The sequence below is a fragment of the Ranitomeya imitator genome, chromosome 5 (assembly GCF_032444005.1).
Source record: "Ranitomeya imitator isolate aRanImi1 chromosome 5, aRanImi1.pri, whole genome shotgun sequence".
Classification (NCBI taxonomy): Eukaryota; Metazoa; Chordata; class Amphibia; order Anura; family Dendrobatidae; genus Ranitomeya; species Ranitomeya imitator.
Genome location: NC_091286.1, coordinates 687,809,942 through 687,829,601, shown reverse-complemented (window position 1 = coordinate 687,829,601; position 19,660 = coordinate 687,809,942).

Genomic DNA, 19,660 nt, shown 5'->3' with positions numbered 1-19,660 from the left:
TTGATAAAAATATATGTGATAATATAATATATATTTGTGATCATATTTTACAATATATCACATCTTCAGCAGATTTATAGATAATACATCAGCAGTATACATCCATATATAGTGTGTATTTGTGATCGTATTTTACGATGTATTACATCTTCAGCAGATTTATAGATAATACATAAGCAGTATACATCCATATCATATAGGTGTACACCTCATTATGTTCCACAAACTCCAATAGTGTGATGGTGTCATAATATCCTAGTTATTATTCTCATCAATACAAAATATTAAAGGGAATAATATAATATAAAATAATAAAACTAAAATAGTGTCCAAAATAGGATTGCTAATAACCCTGAAATTCACCATAAGGCAATAACTAATACGAGCATATCATAACGGATATATATATAATATTAATACTTGATGTTCTATTATAGTTAAAGAAGAACACATCAAAGCATTCAAATACATGGGCGTCCATGAATGGATCCAGATAAAAGCCTACATCGGGCCATAGTATAAAGGAAGAAAGAAAGTCCATCATATGGTTCTGGATCCGGCATGATGAAGTCGAAGAGGAACCCTATATCCACATCCATGGAAGGAGGGAAACAGGTAAGTCTAATCAATATAGCCTATAAATAAATATAAAAAGATTAATATTTACACAGATCATTATATACCTCTAAGTACTATAAAAACACTAAAGGGGTTACAATATATAAAATCAAAGTAAGATTACATATATATTATTAATAATATTAATAAAACGTACATATGAAATTTAAAATTAAGAATGTACTTAAATATTAAAAGTTACGCTCATGGATTAAAGAAAAGGGGCAAAACTTAGATTATCATTAAGACCCTTCGGTGTCACTGTATCCAATAGCCATATCCATTTGGCTTCTAGTTTTGCCAGAGGAACATTGATTCTGCCCCCTCTCTCATTTAATTCAATTCTATCGATGCCAAATACTTTTAAGAGGGAGGCATCACAATTATGGTAGATTTTAAAATGTTTTGGTATTGTTTTTAAGGAATTAACATCATCAATATCCCTAGCAACCTGTATTCCCCGTACATGTTCCCGAACACGGATTTTTAATTGGCGGGTTGTCATGCCTATATATATCAACGAGCACGGGCACTGGGCAAAATATATTACAGCTTTAGATGTGCATGTAATAGAATGTCTAATCTGATAGGTGTTGGTGCCCATAGAATTGGTGAACGATTGTGATCTAATGATGTTTGGACATGCCACACACTTACCACATGGTTTACATCCCCATGGTGGTTTGGTCTTAGTTAGGAAGGAAGCTGATATTTTGGGGTCACCTATATAATGACTTTTTACCAATGTGTCTCCCAGGTTACGTGACCTTCTAAATGTAACATTAGGACGTTCACCAATAAATTTTGCTAGGATTGGGTCACTTTGTAGGATCGGCCATGATTTAGTCAAAAGTTTCAGCATTAAATCTGATTGTCCATGGAACTGGGTTATATATCTAACTGGTTGAGATATTTGTTTCTTATGTGTAGTATAGAGAGCTTGATGGCGTGTCGTATGTTTAGCTCTGTTGAAGGCCTTTTTAATTGACCTATGGCTATAGCCCTGTTCCAAAAATCTGGCCTTAAGATCAATGGATTGTTCTAAAAAATCTACCTCATTAGAGCATATCCTTCTCAGCCGCAGGAATTGACCAACAGGTATTGACCTAATCATGGCCTTTGGATGTGATGATGTTGCATGTAAGAAGGAGTTTACAGATGTTGGCTTTCGGTAGAGATCAGTAAACAAAACATTATCGTTTCCTCTCTTTACACACACATCCAAAAATTCCATATAATTCTGATCACTCTTATATGTCAAATGTATATTGCAGGAGTTCAAATTAAGTTGACACATAAAGTCATCAAGTTGTTCCTTGGAACCCTGCCAAAGAAAGAAAATGTCATCAATGAAGCGCACCCACAAGGGGATACGTTCCATTGATGATACGAGGCCAGACACAAGGAGGTCCCTCTCCCACAGCCCCAGGAATAAATTTGCATAAGCAGGCGCAAAAGCTGCGCCCATGGCGGTGCCCTGGAGCTGTAGGTAGAGGGACCCCTTGAAAAGGAAAAAATTATGGGTCAATGAGAACTGTAAGAGTTCTAGAATCAATTTACCCATATTATCGGATATTGTAGAGGAATCTAAAAAATATTTCACTGCCTTTAGGCCGTCATTGTGGCGAATATTTGTGTATAGGGACTCTACGTCACAGGAAACTAATAATGTATCAACATCTATACATAATCCGTCTACTTTTTTCAAAAAATCGTTAGTATCCTTTACAAAGGAAGGTAGTATCTCTATTAGTGGTTTCAATTTAAAATCAATAAATTTATTAACATTTTCCAAAAAATTGCCACATCCAGATATTATCGGCCTACCCGGGGGTGTCGTATTATTTTTATGAATTTTTGGTAATAAATATAGAGTTGGTATCGTGGGTTCTGGGACTTGTAAAGCCAAAAATACCTCTTTTGTAATAGTTCCATACTCTTGGGCTGCAGTTAAAATAATCATAAGTTCTCCATAGAATTTCTCCAAAGGATTAAATGTTAATTTTTTATAACACACCTCCATTCTCAGTTGTTTAAATGCCTCTGCCTCATATAATACTTTAGGCCAAATAACAATATTCCCACCCTTGTCTGCAGGTTTAAACAAAATGTCATTCATCTCACGTAGTTTAATCAGACTTTTCTTTTCTTCATTGTTTAAATTATTAATTTTAGGATAACAGGGAATTTTATCAATGACGGCCTAAAGGCAGTGAAATATTTTTTAGATTCCTCTACAATATCCGATAATATGGGTAAATTGATTCTAGAACTCTTACAGTTCTCATTGACCCATAATTTTTTCCTTTTCAAGGGGTCCCTCTACCTACAGCTCCAGGGCACCGCCATGGGCGCAGCTTTTGCGCCTGCTTATGCAAATTTATTCCTGGGGCTGTGGGAGAGGGACCTCCTTGTGTCTGGCCTCGTATCATCAATGGAACGTATCCCCTTGTGGGTGCGCTTCATTGATGACATTTTCTTTCTTTGGCAGGGTTCCAAGGAACAACTTGATGACTTTATGTGTCAACTTAATTTGAACTCCTGCAATATACATTTGACATATAAGAGTGATCAGAATTATATGGAATTTTTGGATGTGTGTGTAAAGAGAGGAAACGATAATGTTTTGTTTACTGATCTCTACCGAAAGCCAACATCTGTAAACTCCTTCTTACATGCAACATCATCACATCCAAAGGCCATGATTAGGTCAATACCTGTTGGTCAATTCCTGCGGCTGAGAAGGATATGCTCTAATGAGGTAGATTTTTTAGAACAATCCATTGATCTTAAGGCCAGATTTTTGGAACAGGGCTATAGCCATAGGTCAATTAAAAAGGCCTTCAACAGAGCTAAACATACGACACGCCATCAAGCTCTCTATACTACACATAAGAAACAAATATCTCAACCAGTTAGATATATAACCCAGTTCCATGGACAATCAGATTTAATGCTGAAACTTTTGACTAAATCATGGCCGATCCTACAAAGTGACCCAATCCTAGCAAAATTTATTGGTGAACGTCCTAATGTTACATTTAGAAGGTCACGTAACCTGGGAGACACATTGGTAAAAAGTCATTATATAGGTGACCCCAAAATATCAGCTTCCTTCCTAACTAAGACCAAACCACCATGGGGATGTAAACCATGTGGTAAGTGTGTGGCATGTCCAAACATCATTAGATCACAATCGTTCACCAATTCTATGGGCACCAACACCTATCAGATTAGACATTCTATTACATGCACATCTAAAGCTGTAATATATTTTGCCCAGTGCCCGTGCTCGTTGATATATATAGGCATGACAACCCGCCAATTAAAAATCCGTGTTCGGGAACATGTACGGGGAATACAGGTTGCTAGGGATATTGATGATGTTAATTCCTTAAAAACAATACCAAAACATTTTAAAATCTACCATAATTGTGATGCCTCCCTCTTAAAAGTATTTGGCATCGATAGAATTGAATTAAATGAGAGAGGGGGCAGAATCAATGTTCCTCTGGCAAAACTAGAAGCCAAATGGATATGGCTATTGGATACAGTGACACCGAAGGGTCTTAATGATAATCTAAGTTTTGCCCCTTTTCTTTAATCCATGAGCGTAACTTTTAATATTTAAGTACATTCTTAATTTTAAATTTCATATGTACGTTTTATTAATATTATTAATAATATATATGTAATCTTACTTTGATTTTATATATTGTAACCCCTTTAGTGTTTTTATAGTACTTAGAGGTATATAATGATCTGTGTAAATATTAATCTTTTTATATTTATTTATAGGCTATATTGATTAGACTTACCTGTTTCCCTCCTTCCATGGATGTGGATATAGGGTTCCTCTTCGACTTCATCATGCCGGATCCAGAACCATATGATGGACTTTCTTTCTTCCTTTATACTATGGCCCGATGTAGGCTTTTATCTGGATCCATTCATGGACGCCCATGTATTTGAATGCTTTGATGTGTTCTTCTTTAACTATAATAGAACATCAAGTATTAATATTATATATATATCCGTTATGATATGCTCGTATTAGTTATTGCCTTATGGTGAATTTCAGGGTTATTAGCAATCCTATTTTGGACACTATTTTAGTTTTATTATTTTATATTATATTATTCCCTTTGATATTTTGTATTGATGAGAATAATAACTAGGATATTATGACACCATCACACTATTGGAGTTTGTGGAACATAATGAGGTGTACACCTATATGATATGGATGTATACTGCTTATGTATTATCTATAAATCTGCTGAAGATGTAATACATCGTAAAATACGATCACAAATACACACTATATATGGATGTATACTGCTGATGTATTATCTATAAATCTGCTGAAGATGTGATATATTGTAAAATATGATCACAAATATATATTATATTATCACATATATTTTTATCAATATTTACTCATTCATTTATAATTAGATTGTTAAATCAATAGGTCCTGTTTATTACCATCGTTATTCCCGCTGTCACTCTAACACTATTCAGGACTAGAGTCCATTTACATAGGCATCACATCACCTAATTACTCCTGTGCGCTTATTCATATGATCTGTCACATAGTGGCAGTGGTGATCATATTCCCTCTCCACTTTTACACTTTTTCTTTCCCTCTCCCCACCTTTTTCATTAATCTTTCCCTGGATAGATTGATCGCTATATCGCGTAACTGAAATGATACCTCCTCTATTTTAATACCGCCCATATCATGTCTGTGGTGGTGCGCATGCGCCGCTGTGGTCCGGGTGATCGGGGCCGGCGCGTCATGTTGTCCTTGGTAACGCCGGGAACGTAACCTGTGCGCCCGGTCACGTGGCGTGTCTGGCTGTGGTCTTCCGGGTTTCCGTAGCGGCGCATGCGCCGTACACACTGCGGATGTGGTCATTGGCGCCGCATTCAAATCTCGGCAGCTATATAAACAGGGCATAATGCCTCTAAGTCACATACCCCCTGACGAAGGAGCAAGTGCGTCCGAAACGCGCGTCGGGGTGCCCCCAATTCTTCCTGGCTGCCCACTGTGGACTATATTGCAAATATTGATCTGAGTAAGTGTTCTCTTACCTCTATCTGTATATCCTTCCTGCATTTGCACTTTTATATAGCACCTTTTTGTCCTTTTATATATTATCGGTATTCCACTTACAAGTATAAACATATACCTTGGCACTTTTTGCACATTGCACTTTTCATTCAACTTTAACATTATTATATATATTTTGGTTTTTTCAGGAGGCAGTAAGATTGAGAGTTTTTACAGAGATCTAGATTATAATAGCCAGGAACTTTTGGGGCATGTTGTAATATATCGTTTACATATATATAGTATTAATTATTGTTATCTTTTTTCTTATTAATTTTATATGTGGAACTCAATAAAAATTATATTTTATATGATTATATCTTTGTCCAGATTGATTTTCTTGAATTTTTTCCATGGGATGGGCTTGAAATTATTTATAATACAGGATGTAACGCAGGATCAGTAATGAAATGTATGTACACAGTGACTGCACCAGCAGAATAGTGAGTGCAGCTCTGGAGTATAATACAGGAGGTAACTCAGGATCAGTAATGTAATGTATGTACACAGTGACTGCACCAGCAGAATAGTGAGGGCAGCTCTGGAGTATAATACAGGATGTAACTCAGGATCAGCAATGTAATGTATGTACACAGTGACTGCACCAGCAGAATTGTGAGTGCAGCTCTGGGGTATAATACAGGATGTAACTCAAGATCAGTAATGTATGTACACAGTGATTGCACCAGCAGAATAGTGAGTGCAGCTCTGGAGTATAATGCGTACAATACAGGATGTAACTCAGGATCAGTAATGTAATGTATGTACACAGTGACTGCACCAGCAGAATAGTGAGTGCAGCTCTAGGGTATAATACAGGATGTAACGCAGGATCAGTAATGTAATGTATGTACAAAGTGACTGCACCAGCAGAAGAGTGAGTGCAGCTCTGGAGTATAATACAGGATGTAACTCAGGATCAGTAATGTATGTACACAGTGATTGCACCAGCAGAATAGTGAGTGCAGCTCTGGAGTATAATGCGTACAATACAGGATGTAACTCAGGATCAGTAATGTATGTGCACAGTGACTGCACCAGCAGAATAGTGAGTGCAGCTCTGGAGTATAATACAGGATGTAACTCAGGATCAGTAATGTAATGTATGTACACAGTGACTGCACCAGCAGAATAGTGAGTGCAGCTCTGGGGTATAATACAGGATGTAACTCAGGATCAGTAATGTATGTACACAGTGATTGCACCAGCAGAATAGTGAGTGCAGCTCTGGGGTATAATACAGGATGTATCTCAGGATCAGTAATGTAATGTATGTACACAGTGACTGCACCAGCAGAATAGTGAGTGCAGCTCTGGAGTATAATACAGGATGTAACTCAGGATCAGTAATGTAATGTATGTATATAGTGACTGCACCAGCAGAATAGTGAGTGCAGCTCTGGAGTATAATACAGGATGTAACTCAGGATCAGTAATGTATGTACACAGTGACTGCACCAGCAGAATAGTGAGTGCAGCTCTGGAGTATAATACAGGATGTAACTCAGGATCAGTAATGTAATGTATGTATATAGTGACTGCACCAGCAGAATAGTGAGTGCAGCTCTGGAGTATAATACAGGATGTAACTCAGGATCAGTAATGTATGTACACAGTGACTGCACCAGCAGAATAGTGAGTGCAGCTCTGGAGTATAATGCGTACAATACAGGATGTAACTCAGGATCAGTAATGTAATGTAGGTACACAGTGACTGCACCAGCAGAATAGTGAGTGCAGCTCTAGGGTATAATACAGGATGTAACTCAGGATCAGTAATGTAATGTATGTACACAGTGACTGCACCAGCAGAATAGTGAGTGCAGCTCTGGAGTATAATACAGGATGTAACTCAGGATCAGTAATGTAATGTATGTACACAGTGACTGCACCAGCAGAATAGTGAGTGCAGCTCTGGGGTATAATACAGGATGTAACTCAGGATGAGTAATGTAATGTATGTACACAGTGACTGCAGCAGCAGAATAGTGAGTGCAGCTCTAGGGTATAATACAGGATGTAACGCAGGATCAGTAATGAAATGTATGTACACAGTGACTGCACCAGCAGAATAGTGAGTGCAGCTCTGGAGTATAATACAGGAGGTAACTCAGGATCAGTAATGTAATGTATGTACACAGTGACTGCACCAGCAGAATAGTGAGGGCAGCTTTGGAGTATAATACAGGATGTAACTCAGGATCAGCAATGTAATGTATGTACACAGTGACTGCACCAGCAGAATAGTGAGTGCAGCTCTGGGGTATAATACAGGATGTAACTCAAGATCAGTAATGTATGTACACAGTGATTGCACCAGCAGAATAGTGAGTGCAGCTCTGGAGTATAATGCGTACAATACAGGATGTAACTCAGGATCAGTAATGTAATGTATGTACACAGTGACTGCACCAGCAGAATAGTGAGTGCAGCTCTAGGGTATAATACAGGATGTAACTCACGATCAGTAATGTAATGTATGTACAAAGTGACTGCACCAGCAGAATAGTGAGTGCAGCTCTGGAGTATAATACAGGATGTAACTCAAGATCAGTAATGTATGTACACAGTGATTGCACCAGCAGAATAGTGAGTGCAGCTCTGGAGTATAATGCGTACAATACAGGATGTAACTCAGGATCAGTAATGTAATGTATGTACACAGTGACTGCACCAGCAGAATAGTGAGTGCAGCTCTGGGGTATAATACAGGATGTAACTCAGGATCAGTAATGTATGTACACAGTGATTGCACCAGCAGAATAGTGAGTGCAGCTCTGGAGTATAATGCGTACAATACAGGATGTAACTCAGGATCAGTAATGTAATGTAGGTACACAGTGACTGCACCAGCAGAATAGTGAGTGCAGCTCTAGGGTATAATACAGGATGTAACTCAGGATCAGTAATGTAATGTATGTACACAGTGACTGCACCAGCAGAATAGTGAGTGCAGCTCTGGAGTATAATACAGGATGTAACTCAGGATCAGTAATGTAATGTATGTACATAGTGACTGCACCAGCAGAATAGTGAGTGCAGCTCTGGAGTATAATACAGGATGTAACTCAGGATCAGTAATGTAATGTATGTACACAGTGACTGCACCAGCAGAATAGTGAGTGCAGCTCTGGAGTATAATACAGGATGTAACTCAGGATCAGTAATGTAATGTATGTACACAGTGACTGCACCAGCAGAATAGTGAGTGCAGCTCTGGAGTATAATACAGGATGTAACTCAGGATCAGTAATGTAATGTATGTACACAGTGACTGCACCAGCAGAATAGTGAGTGCAGCTCTGGGATATAATACAGGATGTAACTCAGGATCAGTAATGTAATGTATGTACACAGTGACTGCACCAGCAGAATAGTGAGTGCAGCTCTTGGGTATAATACAGGATGTAACTCAGGATCAGTAATGTAATGTATGTACACAGTGACTGCACCAGCAGAATAGTGAGTGCAGCTCTGGAGTATAATACAGGAGGTAACTCAGGATCAGTAATGTAATGTATGTACACAGTGACTGCACCAGCAGAATAGTGAGGGCAGCTTTGGAGTATAATACAGGATGTAACTCAGGATCAGCAATGTAATGTATGTACACAGTGACTGCACCAGCAGAATAGTGAGTGCAGCTCTGGGGTATAATACAGGATGTAACTCAAGATCAGTAATGTATGTACACAGTGATTGCACCAGCAGAATAGTGAGTGCAGCTCTGGAGTATAATGCGTACAATACAGGATGTAACTCAGGATCAGTAATGTAATGTATGTACACAGTGACTGCACCAGCAGAATAGTGAGTGCAGCTCTAGGGTATAATACAGGATGTAACTCACGATCAGTAATGTAATGTATGTACAAAGTGACTGCACCAGCAGAATAGTGAGTGCAGCTCTGGAGTATAATACAGGATGTAACTCAAGATCAGTAATGTATGTACACAGTGATTGCACCAGCAGAATAGTGAGTGCAGCTCTGGAGTATAATGCGTACAATACAGGATGTAACTCAGGATCAGTAATGTAATGTATGTACACAGTGACTGCACCAGCAGAATAGTGAGTGCAGCTCTGGGGTATAATACAGGATGTAACTCAGGATCAGTAATGTATGTACACAGTGATTGCACCAGCAGAATAGTGAGTGCAGCTCTGGAGTATAATACAGGATGTAACTCAGGATCAGTAATGTAATGTATGTACATAGTGACTGCACCAGCAGAATAGTGAATGCAGCTCTGGAGTATAATACAGCATGTAACTCAGGATCAGTAATGTAATGTATGTACACAGTGACTGCACCAGCAGAACAGTGAGTGCAGCTCTGGAGTATAATACAGGATTTAACTCAGGATCAGTAATGTAATGTATGTACACAGTGACTGCACCAGCAAAATAGTGAGTGCAGCTCTGGAGTATAATACAGGATGTAACTCAGGATCAGTAATGTAATGTATGTATACAGTGACTGCACCAGCAGAATAGTGAGTGCAGCTCTGGAGTATAGTACAGGATGTAACTCAGGATCAGTAATGTATGTACACAGTGACTGCACCAGCAGAATAGTGAGTGCAGCTCTGGAGTATAATGCGTACAATACAGGATGTAACTCAGGATCAGTAATGTAATGTATGTACACAGTGACTGCACCAGCAGAATAGTGAGTGCAGCTCTGGGGTATAATACAGGATGTAACTCAGGATCAGTAATGTATGTACACAGTGATTGCACCAGCAGAATAGTGAGTGCAGCTCTGGAGTATAATGCGTACAATACAGGATGTAACTCAGGATCAGTAATGTAATGTAGGTACACAGTGACTGCACCAGCAGAATAGTGAGTGCAGCTCTAGGGTATAATACAGGATGTAACTCAGGATCAGTAATGTAATGTATGTACACAGTGACTGCACCAGCAGAATAGTGAGTGCAGCTCTGGAGTATAATACAGGATGTAACTCAGGATCAGTAATGTAATGTATGTACATAGTGACTGCACCAGCAGAATAGTGAGTGCAGCTCTGGAGTATAATACAGCATGTAACTCAGGATCAGTAATGTAATGTATGTACACAGTGACTGCACCAGCAGAATAGTGAGTGCAGCTCTGGAGTATAATACAGGATTTAACTCAGGATCAGTAATGTAATGTATGTACACAGTGACTGCACCAGCAGAATAGTGAGTGCAGCTCTGGAGTATAATACAGGATGTAACTCAGGATCAGTAATGTAATGTATGTATACAGTGACTGCACCAGCAGAATAGTGAGTGCAGCTCTGGAGTATAGTACAGGATGTAACTCAGGATCAGTAATGTATGTACACAGTGACTGCACCAGCAGAATAGTGAGTGCAGCTCTGGAGTATAACACAGGATGTAACTCAGGATCAGTAATGTAATGTATGTACACAGTGACTGCACCAGCAGAATAGTGAGTGCAGCTCTGGGGTATAATGCAGGATGTAACTCAGGATCAGTAATGTAATGTATGTACACAGTGACTGCACCAGCAGAATAGGGAGTGCAGCTCTGGAGTATAATACAGGAGGTAACTCAGGATCAGTAATGTAATGTATGTACACAGTGACTGCACCAGCAGAATAGTGAGTGCAGCTCTGGGGTATAATACAGGATGTATCTCAGGATCAGTAATGTAATGTGTGTACACAGTGACTGCACCAGCAGAATAGTGAGTGCAGCTCTGGGGAATAATACAGGATGTAACTCAGGATCAGTAATGTAATGTATGTATACAGTGACTGCACCAGCAGAATAGTGAGTGCAGCTCTGGGGTATAATACAGGATGTAACTCAGGATCAGTAATGTAATGTTTGTACACAGTGACTGCACCAGCAGAATAGGGAGTGCAGCTCTGGAGTATAATACAGGAGTTAACTCAGGATCAGTAATGTAATGTATGTACACAGTGACTGCACCAGCAGAATAGTGAGTGCAGCTCTGGGGTATAATACAGGATGTAACTCAGGATCAGTAATGTAATGTATGTACACAGTGACTGCACCAGCAGAATAGTGAGTGCAGCTCTGGGGTATAATACAGGATGTAACTCAGGATCAGTAATGTAATGTATGTACACAGTGACTGCACCAGCAGAATAGTGAGTGCAGCTCTGGGGTATAATACAGGAGGTAACTCAGGATCAGTACTGTAATGTAAGTACACAGTGACTGCACCAGCAGAATAGTGAGTGCAGCTCTGGAGTATAATACAGGAGGTAACTCAGGATCAGTAATGTAATGTATGTACACAGGGACTGCACCAGCAGAATAGTGAGTGCAGCTCTGGAGTATAATACAGGATGTAACTCAGGATCAGTAATGTAATGTATGTACACAGTGACTGCACCAGCAGAATAGTGAGTGCAGCTCTGGGATATAATACAGGATGTAACTCAAGATCAGTAATGTATGTACACAGTGATTGCACCAGCAGAATAGTGAGTGCAGCTCTGGAGTATAATGCGTACAATACAGGATGTAACTCAGGATCAGTAATGTAATGTATGTACACAGTGACTGCACCAGCAGAATAGTGAGTGCAGCTCTAGGGTATAATACAGGATGTAACTCAGGATCAGTAATGTAATGTATGTACACAGTGACTGCACCAGCAGAATAGTGAGTGCAGCTCTGGGATATAATACAGGATGTAACTCAAGATCAGTAATGTATGTACACAGTGATTGCACCAGCAGAATAGTGAGTGCAGCTCTGGAGTATAATACAGGATGTAACTCAGGATCAGTAATGTAATGTATGTACACAGTGACTGCACCAGCAGAATAGTGAGTGCAGCTCTGGAGTATAATACAGGATGTAACTCAGGATCAGTAATGTAATGTATGTACACAGTGACTGCACCAGCAGAATAGTGAGTGCAGCTCTGGAGTATAATACAGGATGTAACTCAGGATCAGTAATGTAATGTATGTACACAGTGACTGCACCAGCAGAATAGTGAGTGCAGCTCTGGGATATAATACAGGATGTAACTCAGGATCAGTAATGTAATGTATGTACACAGTGACTGCACCAGCAGAATAGTGAGTGCAGCTCTGTGGTATAATGCAGGATGTAACTCAGGATCAGTAATGTAATGTATGTACACAGTGACTGCACCAGCAGAATAGTGAGTGCAGCTCTGTGGTATAATGCAGGATGTAACTCAGGATCAGTAATGTAATGTATGTACACAGTGACTGCACCAGCAGAATAGTGAGTGCAGCTCTGTGGTATAATGCAGGATGTAACTCAGGATCAGTAATGTAATGTATGTACACAGTGACTGCAGAGTACTGAGTGTTATTAGCAGTAATAATTATTCATTGTATTCAGTACTGACTTTTTTCTATACTCCCAGCACACATAGACCCCCTGCATTTGCTTCTGTGTTATCCCCATTGCCTACGCGTTTCGTCACTTGCCTGTAGTGTGATTGTCAGCAGGGCCTCCAGCACTTTGTGCAGAGTAATTTCTGTCCTGGAGTTACCATAATCCAAAAATAATCACAATGCAATTTCCTAGTTAAGATTAAATATAATCCCAGACGAGCGATGATGGTGATTACGGCTTAGTTAACGATGCGCCTTGTATCCAACTAAAGTCCGCTCCACCAGAGCAGTATACACAGCGCCGGCCTGAGGAGAAGAACCAGCAAGAAGGACTAAAGTGTAATAATAGTAGTAATAATGTGCAGGATGGGGTGGGGGGATATATGTACATACAAGGTCTATGGTCACCGGGGGGTAAGGATCACATCCGTCAGGGGCCAGAACCGCAAACCTGAGGCCTGAATATACAAACAATGACACCACATGAGCCCCCGGCCAGAACTGACCCAATGGTTACCAGCGCTAATGAGAACACGGCTATAAACCTGCCTGATAAGTGTTAGTCAGCAGGCATAGCTCTATAATCAGTGTGCCTAATATTCCCCTATATTCAGTGTGACACAACATCCATATATTATTATTTATTATTATAGCGCCATTTATTCCATGGTGCTTTACATGTGAGGAGGGGTATACATAATAAAAACAAGTACAATAATCTTGAACAATACAAGTCCCGCCTGGTACAGGAGGAGAGGACCCTGCCCACGAGGGCTCACAATCTACAAGAGATGGGTGAGAATACAGTAGGTGAGGATAGAGCTGGTCATGCAGCGGTTTGGTCGATCGGTGGTTACTGCAGGTTGTAGGCTTGTCGGAAGAGGTAGGTCTTCAGGTTCTTTTTGAAGGTTTCGATGGTAGGCGAGAGTCTGATGTGTTGTGGTAGAGGGTTCCAGAGTAGGGGTGATACGCAAGAGAAATCTTGTATGTGATTGTGGGAGGAGGAGATAAGAGGGGAGTAGAGAAGGAGATCTTGTGAGGATCGGAGGTTGCGTGCAGGAAAGTACCGGGAGACGAGGTCACAGATGTATGGAGGAGACAGGTTGTGGATGGCTTTGTATGTCACGGTTAGGCTTTTGTACTGGAGTCTCTGGGTAATGGGGAGCCAGTGAAGGGATTGACAGAGGGGAGAGGCCGGGGATTAGCGGGGGGACAGGTGGATTAGTTGGGCAGCAGAGTTTAGAATAGATTGGAGGGCTGCGAGAGTGTTAGAGGGGAGGCCACAGAGCAGGAGGTTGCAGTAGTCAAGGCGGGAGGTGATGAGGGCATGGATTAGGGTTTTTGCAGATTCTTGGTTGAGGAATGTACAGATCCGTGAAATATTTTTGAGTTGAAGTCGGCAGGAAGTGGAAAGGGCTTGGATATGAGGTTTGAAGGGGAGATCAGTGTCAAGGATTACCCCGAGACAGCGAGCTTGTGGGACTGGGGAGAGTGGGCAGCCGTTTACTGTAATGGATAGGTTCGTTGGGGGGGTCGCGTGAGATGGGGGAAATATGATGAATTCTGTTTTGTCCATGTTAAGATTCAGAAATCTAGTGGAGAAGAAGGATGAAATAGCGGACAGACATTGAGGGATTCTGGTTAGTAGGGAGGTGATATCTGGTCCAGAGATGTAGATCTGTGTGTCGTCAGCATAGAGGTGATACTGAAAGCCATGAGATTCTATGAGCTGTCCCAGGCCAAAGGTGTAAATGGAGAAGAGCAGGGGCCCAAGGACTGAACATTGTGGGACTCCGACAGATAGGGGGCGAGGTGAGGAGGTGGTGTGTGAGTGGGAGACGCTGAATGTCCGGTCTGTTAGGTATGACGAGATCCAGGATAGGGCCAAGTCTGCGATGCCAAGGGATGAGAGGGTCTGTAGTAATAGGGAATGGTCCACTGTGTCAAAGGCAGCCGACAGGTCCAGGAGGAGGAGGACAGAGTAGTGTCACTTGCTCTTGGTGGTTAACCCCTTTCTGACCTCGGACGGGATAGTACGTCCGAGGTCAGATCCCCTGCTTTGATGCAGGGCTCCGCGGTGAGCCCTGCATCAAAGCCGGGACATGTCAGCTGTTTTGAACAGCTGACATGTGCCCGTAATAGGCGCGGGCAGAATCGCGATCTGCCCACGCCTATTAACTAGTTAAATGCCGCTGTCAAACGCAGACAGCGGCATTTAACTACCGCTTCCGGCCGGGCGGCCGGAAATGACGTCATCGCCGACCCCCGTCACATGATCGGGGGTCGGCGATGCGTCTCCATTGTAACCATAGATGTCCTAGAGACCTCTATGGTTACTGATCACCGGTGGCTGTGAGCGCCACAATGTGGTCGGCGCTCACAGCACATCTCAATTTCTGCTACATAGCAGCGGTCAGCAGATCGCTGCTATGTAGCAGAGGCGATCGAGTTGTGCCTGCTTCTAGCCTCCCATGGAGGCTATTGAAGCATGGCAAAAGTAAAAAAAAAAAAAGTTAAAAAAAATGTGAAAAAAATAAAAAAAATATAAAAGTTTAAATCACCCCCCTTTCGCCCCAATCAAAATAAATCAATAAAAAAAAATCAAATCTACACATATTTGGTATCACCGCGCTCAGAATCGCCCGATCTATCAATTAAAAAAAAGCATTAACCTGATCGCTAAACGGCGTAGCGAGAAAAAAATTCAAAATGTCAGAATTACGTTTTTTAGGTCGCCGCGACATTGCATTAAAATGCAATAACGGGCGATCAAAAGAACGTATCTGCACCAAAATGCTATCATTAAAAACATCATTTCGGCACGCAAAAAATAAGCCGACCCGAGATCACGAAAAATGGAGACGCTACATGTATCAGAAAATGGCACAATTTTTTTTTTTTTTTTTTTTTTTTTTTATAGCAAAGTTTGGAATTTTTTTTCACCACTTAGGTAAAAAATAACCTAGTCATGTTAGGTGTCTATGAACTCGTACTGACCTGGAGAATCATAATGGCAGGTCAGTTTTAGCATTTAGTGAACTTAGCAAAAAAGCCAAACATAAAAACAAGTGTTGGATTGCACTTTTTTTGCAATTTCACCGCACTTGGAATTTTTTTCCCGTTTTCTAGTACACAACATGCTAAAACCAATGATGTTGTTCAAAAGTACAACTCGTCCCGCAAAAAATAAGCCCTCACATGGCCAAATTGACGGAAAAATAAATAAGTTATGGCTCTGGGAAGGAGGGGAGTGAAAAACGAACACGGAAAAACGAAAAATCCCAAGGTCATGAAGGGGTTAATAGGTCATTGGTGACCTTAGTTAGGGCAGTTTCAGTGGAGTGGTGTGACCGGAAGCCTGATTGTAAGCGGTCGAAGAGGGAGCAAGAGGAGAGATGGGAGGACAATTCAAGATGGACGTGTTGTTCTAGTAGTTTTGAGGCATAGGGGTGTAGTAATATAGGGTGATAGCTAGATACAGAGGATGGGTCAAGAGAGGGCTTTCTGAGGATAGGCGTGATTGAGGCATGTTTAATGCTTGAGGGGGAAACACCATTTGTTAGTGATAGGTTGAAGTGATGAGTTAGGGTTGGGATGAAGACTGTGGTGAGGTTTGGGATGAAGTGAGAAGGGATCGGGTCAAGTGCACAGGTGGTGAGATGCGATCTTGAGAGTAGAGTGGAGAGCCGATCTTCTGTAATGATGGAGAAGTTGGTTTTGGAGATGGAGGGCTGGGAAGTTGGGAGGAATGGCTCTGGGGGTTGTTGACCAAAACTGTCTGATGTTATCAATCTTCTGCTTGAAAAATGAGGCAAAGTCTTCAGCTGAGATGAGTGGGGAGGGAGGAGGTGCTGGGGGACGGAGGAGAGAGTTGAAGGTGTTGAATAACTGTTTAGGGTTGTGAGACAGGGAGGATATGAGAGCTGAGAAGTAGGTTTGTTTAGCTGTGGCGAGTGTGGTCTTGAAAGTAGTGAGGGATTGTTTGAATGTGATGAAGTGCTCGTTGGAGTGGGATCTTTTCCATCTCCGCTCTGCAGCCCTGGAAGTTCGCCTCAGTTCTTTGGTCAGACTGGTGTGCCAGGGCTGTCTGTTGATTTTGCAAGCTTTGGTATGTGTGAGAGGGGCAAGAGATTCCAAAGCTACAGCTATTGTGGTGTTATATAGAGCGGCAGCGGCATCCGCATTGTGTAGGGAACTTATATCTGTGAGAGGGAGGAGGGATTCATAGAGTTAGTGTAGATCGAGGTGTTTAAGATTTCTGCGAAGGTGTGCAAGTTTGTGGGTTGGGGATTGTAGACAAGGAGTGGAGAGGGAAGAGAATGTGAGTAGGTTGTGGTCAGAAAGAGGAAGAGGTGAGCTAGAGAGGTTAGATAGGGAGCAGAGGCGGGTGAAGATGAGGTCCAGTGTGTGGTCATCTTTGTGAGTGGCTGTAGAAGACCATTGAGTGAGGCCGAAGGAGGAAGTGAGAGATAGAAGTTTAGTGGCAGTTGAGAGGGAAGTGTCAATGGGGATGTTGAAGTCGCCCATGATGATAGTGGGGATGTCCGCAGAAAGGAAATGAAGTAGCCAGGTGGTGAAGTGGTCAAAGAAGGTGGTGGCTGGCTCTGGGAGGCGGTAAATGACAGCCAGTTTTAGGTTGGAGGGGGAGGAGATGCGCACAGAGTGCACCTCAAAAGAAGGGAGGGTAACAGAGGGTGGTAATTTGATTGGGGTGAAGACTGTGGTGAGGTTTGGGATGAAGTGAGAAGGGATCGGGTCAAGTGCACAGGTGGTGAGATGCGATCTTGAGAGTAGAGTGGAGAGCCGATCTTCTGTAATGATGGAGAAGTTGGTTTTGGAGATGGAGGGCTGGGAAGTTGGGAGGAATGGCTCTGGGGGTTGTTGACCAAAACTGTCTGATGTTATCAATCTTCTGCTTGAAAAATGAGGCAAAGTCTTCAGCTGAGATGAGTGGGGAGGGAGGAGGTGCTGGGGGACGGAGGAGAGAGTTGAAGGTGTTGAATAACTGTTTAGGGTTGTGAGACAGGGAGGATATGAGAGCTGAGAAGTAGGTTTGTTTAGCTGTGGCGAGTGTGGTCTTGAAAGTAGTGAGGGATTGTTTGAATGTGATGAAGTGCTCGTTGGAGTGGGATCTTTTCCATCTCCGCTCTGCAGCCCTGGAAGTTCGCCTCAGTTCTTTGGTCAGACTGGTGTGCCAGGGCTGTCTGTTGATTTTGCAAGCTTTGGTATGTGTGAGAGGGGCAAGAGATTCCAAAGCTACAGCTATTGTGGTGTTATATAGAGCGGCAGCGGCATCCGCATTGTGTAGGGAACTTATATCTGTGAGAGGGAGGAGGGATTCATAGAGTTAGTGTAGATCGAGGTGTTTAAGATTTCTGCGAAGGTGTGCAAGTTTGTGGGTTGGGGATTGTAGACAAGGAGTGGAGAGGGAAGAGAATGTGAGTAGGTTGTGGTCAGAAAGAGGAAGAGGTGAGCTAGAGAGGTTAGATAGGGAGCAGAGGCGGGTGAAGATGAGGTCCAGTGTGTGGTCATCTTTGTGAGTGGCTGTAGAAGACCATTGAGTGAGGCCGAAGGAGGAAGTGAGAGATAGAAGTTTAGTGGCAGTTGAGAGGGAAGTGTCAATGGGGATGTTGAAGTCGCCCATGATGATAGTGGGGATGTCCGCAGAAAGGAAATGAAGTAGCCAGGTGGTGAAGTGGTCAAAGAAGGTGGTGGCTGGCTCTGGGAGGCGGTAAATGACAGCCAGTTTTAGGTTGGAGGGGGAGGAGATGCGCACAGAGTGCACCTCAAAAGAAGGGAGGGTAACAGAGGGTGGTAATTTGATTGGGGTGAAGGAGCAGATATCTGACAGGAGAAAATCAACTCCTCCGCCATGCTTGCTGCTGGGGCGGGGTGTGTGAGAAAGGTGGAATCCACCATACGAAAGTGCAGCAGGAGAGCCAGGTTTTGGTGATGGCGAGGAAGGAAAGTTTGGTGGTAACAAAAAGATCATGAATGTAGAAAAGCTTGTTGCAGACAGCGAGTGTTCCCCAGTCCCAGTGGGACTGGGGAAGCGGGACTGGGCGAATGGGTATAAGGTTAGAGAGGTTACGGAAATTTGTGATAGCACGTGGATGGGAGGTAGAAATGACTGTGGGGATGTGGTGAGGAGGACCAGGATTAGGAGAGATATCACCAGCAGTGAGAAGAGAAAGTGTTAGCAGGTGGGAGCAGGAGAGGGCATGAGGGGGCTGTCTGTGTTTGGAGACAGAGGATTGTGTGTTGAGGAACAGTTCTGAGGAGGAGGTGAGATGGATGATGAGGATTGAAGAAGAGATGACCAGCTCACATCATCATTTATTTTCTCTGCCGTGTTCGGCGTGCGTGTAAAATTGCAGCTTGCTGCAATTGTCACCGAGACAAGCCAATGCGTCCATACAGCCTGTTATCCAGCAGACACACTGAGCACCTTGTGCACAGTGTCTCTGTGAATTGCTATTCCTTGTCTGAGGACACTGCGGAAAGGTGAGGAATACTGTTGTTTGTCTTTTTACCTTCGGGAAAATGGACGAAATCGTAA